Below are 5,585 nucleotides of genomic sequence, written 5' to 3'. Positions count from 1 at the left end.
TTTATTTAAAATAAACGTCCACTCACAAATTAGGCCTAAGCCTGCTGTCGATCTGGGGTCTCGTCTGCTCGAGTCTCCTCACGTCCTGTACCAAATATAATATTAATTTCCCAACCAATAATCCAATATTTAATCAAAATAGGCAAAATTACCCGAGAGCCATAAAAATGCTCATCATTGCCTAACTTCGATATTCTTAAATCGGAACGATCCGAACTTAAATATCATACTCAACAGTCGTAAATACAACCTCTCCAAAATACGACTTAAATCCTACGGCCGGATTCTACATTAATTAACCGCCAAAAATACCAAACTTCGGAAATTCACAAACCTATCCAAATCTCATCCAAAAATTCCTTAAATCACATCAATATACTCCTCTTAATATTCCACACTTAAAACCCTAAAAAATCTCCTAACCGGCGGCGGCGGCGCCGACGGCTCCGCCGGCAGCGGCGGCCGGAGGCCAATTCCGGCGACCTCCAAAACCTATGAAATTTTGACAGAATAATCCTCTCATCAAGCTCTACAACTTTCCTAACTAGCACAAACACCAATTCCAAGCCTAACTAGGGTAATCGACTAAAAACATCAAAAACGCCATAAAACTTCCACCTCAAATTTCTCCTTACCTAGCTCAAGAGGGAGTGAGTCCTTTTAGGGCAAGGCTGCTGGGTTGGAGGGCTACAAAACAGTACCAAGCTTGCCCGGATTGGTGGCCGGAGGAGGAAGTTCCGGTGACGTGATCCCTAACACAGTCGGACTTCTCGGGCCCGATATCTCCCTCATGGCGGAGCTAGGGGAGCTGTCACCGGTCCAAGAAGGTTGCTGGGTTGAAGACCGATCGATTGGGACCGGTGCGGCGGTCTGGGGCGGCCGGACGGCGGCGGTCTGGCGGTCGGAAAACGGGACAGCGGGAGGGTTCGGGTGCGGGAGCGGGTGAGGAGAGAAAATCGGGAGGAAAAGAATGGGTTTGGGCCTCACACCCCAAACCGGTCCATCGCTTATAAACTATCCAAATTCTAAAATTAAACACCCCGAAAAATAATACCCGAATAAAATTACCTTTTACTAGCTAAAATTTACCATTTTTACCGTCGTCGTATTTTCCTCATACGAATAATCCTCCGCACATAATCGTCCCCGAAACCCCTCTAGGGACTAATTAAACTATTTACTCAATGATCGGGACGGTAAAATTCTTATTATAATCAGGCTAGTAAATAAGGTAAAAAAATATAAGGGTCGGGATGTGACAATTGTGATACCTTTCCGGAAGCGTAACGGCGCTACGAGTCAAACTCATCCTAACGCCATGATGTATAGGCCTTTTTGGCCATCCGAGTCCGTTTAGGGCTTCAAAATGCAGTTTTCTTATTTTTGATTAGAGTTGACCGTTTGGATCGAGTCCTTAACGTTGTCGAATCCAGTTGAATTTTTTACCATAGACATCTTTCGTCATAATGATCATATCTGACGGTCCAATTTTGGTTTGTTGTATTATTCTATACGGTACGTAACTACCAAACGTTAACGGTTCTTACCTTAATTTAAACCGTTATTATTACCTTAATTGGGTTAGCCTATCATCAGAAGGTAAATATCTCAAAATTTTTATATGGGCAGTTGCGTCTCATCTACGTGAGAGTTTTTTGTGTGGAATGTTTGACCAAACTACGTAATATAGAGGAAGATATGAGCGTTTTCGTGTGATAAGTGACGATGGATTATGGTTCACCGTTTCGATCGAGCCCTTAACGTTGTCGGATCCAGTTGAATTTTTTACCATAGACATCTTTCGTCACAATGATCATATCTGATGGTCGAATTTTGGTTTGTGAATTTTAGTCATCGGAATCATAACGTGTCTACTAATATTGTATAACTTGTTTAGTAGGTTATACAACTTTGTGAACCAACTCTACATAAGAGGCAAAATTATCAAAAATCTCGTGAAATAAGATGTGTTCAGAATGGTGAAATACGGCTATGGTTCAAAAATCACGTAAATCGGGTAAAGTCTCGGTGCCGATAGTAGCGGTCAACGCTATTTACCGTTATTATTCCCTATGGGGAGCCCTATCGTCGGAAGGTAAATGTCTCAAAATTTTTATATAGGCGGTTGCGTCTCATCTACGTGAGATTTTTTCGTGTGGAAGGTTTGACCAAACTACGTAATATAGGGAGAGATATGAGCGTTTTCGTGAATTTATAGACTTTAGCCGACGAGATATTAAAAAAGTCATCGGCTAAGGTCAAAAAATTTCAAAATTTTTTGGGCGGTAAACCAAAGTTGGAGGACAATTTTCAAAGGACTTTAGCCGACGAAAATATATGAAAAGTCGTCGGCTAAAGTCGAAAAATTTTCAAAATTTTCAACCAAATTTTTTTGGCGGTCAACCAAAATTTTCAAAAGAGTTTAGCCGACGAAAATAAAGAATTTCGTCGGCTAAAGTTCTTTATATAGGCGAAGATGGATGGTAAGAAGTCTATTATTTGCCAGATTTTCTTCTCGGCCTAGCTCCGCCGTTAAGCCACCGGAGACCGCCACAGTTGTCCCAAAAGCTTCGCCGTCGTCTCTACTTCATTGCTGGATAGGTGGTGCATCGAGTGGCGCCGCCGTGAGGGATAAATCGAGCTCTAAAACTCTGCCTGTTCGGATTCGGTGTCGATCGAATTTCTCCTTCCTTAGGTCACCATTTGGTGAGTTCTATATATGGATAAGTTGAGTTTGATTAGTACTACATTCCCCTAGAATTTGGTAGCTCGATTCGGTGTGTGTGAAGATAATCGAAGATTTGAAGTTTTTAGGGTTTAAAATTGGGGATTTTTATATTTTGAGTCGATTGACCTGTTTAGGTTTAGAATTGAGCTTCGACTTCTTCTAGAAAGTTGTTCAAAATGTTGAGAGGAAGATTCTGTCAAATTTTGGTCGTGATTGGAGGTGGCCGAAAGTTTCTGCAGTTTTTTTTTCAAACCCAGCAACTTTAGCCGACGATATTTAAAAACTATATTCGTCGGCTATAGTATTTTTTAATTTTTTTTATAAGGTTTAGCCGACGAATTATGCCATAATTCGTAGGCTATAGTTATTTTTAAAATTTTTATAAGGTTTAGCCGACGAAATATACTAAAGTTCGTCGGCTATAGTTATTTTTTAATTATTTATTACACACTTTAGCCGACGAATATCTTAATTGTTTCGTCTGCTAAAGTTTGGGAAAAAAACCGACGACATGTTTTTCGTCGGCTAACTGTGGGACTATAGCCGATGAAAAAAAAATTTCGTCGGCTAAAGTCATCACAGACGACCTTTTCCCGACGAAATCTTAGCCAATGATGGCTCGTCGGCTAAGATCTTAGCCGACGAATTAAGTTAACAAGCCGGTGCTTGTCCTGGTAGTGTTCCCTAGAGCTGTCAACACTGCTGGTATTGACAAGTACAACAAACTGCTTGCTTTCCGACAGACCCCTGTGTACCCCGGTTGTCAGAAGACCGTTCTTGAAATTGTGATGGACGTAATGAAGATTAAAGTTGAGACAAAATCGACTGTGAAAGCTGTTAATGATTATCTACAGTACACTGCTTCGATGCTACCCCACGATTATCGTCTTCCTACCACTCATCATAAGGTCCGATGTATCCTGAAAGATCTTGGGCTTTCCTACATCAAGATCCATACATGCAGATATGACTGCGTTCTCTTATGGGGTAAAAATCCAGAAGGGAATGACCTTGGTGGGCTTGACGCATGTCCGGTATGTCACACTGACATGTATAAGCTGACTTCTGCAGGCAATAGGAAACCTGTGAAGGTACTTCGGTATTTCCCTTTGAGGGATAGGTTGGAGCGGTTGTACATGTCTTCACACACGGCCGAAGCTATGAGATGGCACGCTGATAGGGAATTGCATGACGAAGATACAATTTGGAAGCATATAGACAGGGAGTTTCCTCATTTTGCGTCAGAGGTCCGAAATGTGAGGCTCGGGCTCTCATCCGACGGGTTCAACCCTTTTGGCAACATGAATCTTCAATACAGTGTATGGCCGGTGATTTTGGTACCGTACAACCTTCCTCCATGGATGTGCATGAAGAAGGAATACAATATGTTGAGTTTGTTGATTCCGGGGCCCGGTTATCTAGGGAAGTGTCTCGATGTGTATTTGAGACCTTTGATTGAAGAGCTTAAATTTTTGTGGGACGTTGGTCATCCCACTTATGACAAGTACATGCACGAGATGTTCCAGATGCATGTCATGGTTGTTGGTACCATCAGTGATTTTCCTGCCCGTGGGATGTTGTCGGGCAACATTGTTAGGGGATACAAGGCTTGTCCAGAGTGTCTTAGTGATGAGGGGAGCAGCAATCATTGGAACAAGATATGCAAATTGGGTCACCGTACTCTCTTTCCATATGATCACGAATGGCGGCTCAATACACAGACATTTGATGGGACCATAGAAAACGGTGTGCCTCCCAGAAGATGGATGGGGGAAGAAATTTTAGCAGTGCTTAATGAGTACGATTTTGGGCAACTCAGCAATCATCCCAATATTGTGGCGGCAATACCTGAAAGACCCGACAGGTACAAATTCTGGACACATAAGAGCATATTCTAGGAACTCCCATACTGGAGTAAGTTGTTGATCAGGCACTACCTAGATGTGATGCACATAGAAAAGAATGTTTGCGACAGTGTGGTGGGCACAGTGTTGAACTTGGAGGGGAAGACGAAAGACGGTCCTAAGACACCCATTGATCTAAAAAAATGCAATTAAGAAGACATCTATGGTTGAAAGAAGGGAAGAAAAAAATGCCTCAAGCTCCTTACACCGTGAAGCCTGACCAGAAGACCCTAATTTTCAGGTGGATGAGTTGTGTGAAGTATCCTTCAGGCTATGCATGAAATATAGCCCGGTGTGTGAACTTCCGGGACAATAAGATGTACGGATTGAAGAGTCATGACTGTCATATCCTGCTACAACGTCTCTTCCCTGTTTTCATTCGACCGTTCCTTCCCCGTCAGGTGGTGGAGCCGTTAGTAGCGTTGGCAAGATTGTTCCAGAAGTTATGCACACGGGAAGTGAAAAAATCTAACCTCCGGGAAATGCAAGAGGACATCATTTATATCATGTGTAAATTTGAGAGGATATTTCCTCCAAATTTTTTTGACATCATGCCTCACCTGATGATCCATCTTCCCGAGCAATTATTGCTTACCGGTCCAGTACACTACAATTGGATGTATCCCATGGAAAGGTACATTTTTTACACCTGAATTCCTCAATATATATACATGTTCAATAATCATAACATTTTGCAACTTGATTTACAGGCAACTTGGAGACTACAAAGATTATGTGGCTAATAAATCCGCGCCTGAAGGGTGTATAGCTGAAGCATATATTGCGCACGAGTGCGTCACCTACATGAAGTTGTATTTAGGAGCGTTGAAGGAAAATCCGCAAACCATGCCGGTAGATGTACCGAAGTTCAATCTTTCCATAGTCTCCAGTGATGTTGAAGTGTATGGAATTTTACCAGACTCCTACAAGTTGCAACCACATGAGCTAGTCAT

This window comes from Fragaria vesca, linkage group LG3, assembly GCF_000184155.1.
Source record: "Fragaria vesca subsp. vesca linkage group LG3, FraVesHawaii_1.0, whole genome shotgun sequence".
Classification (NCBI taxonomy): Eukaryota; Viridiplantae; Streptophyta; class Magnoliopsida; order Rosales; family Rosaceae; genus Fragaria; species Fragaria vesca.
The sequence above is the reverse complement of the archived record's forward strand: the minus strand, read 5'-3'. Positions refer to the sequence as shown.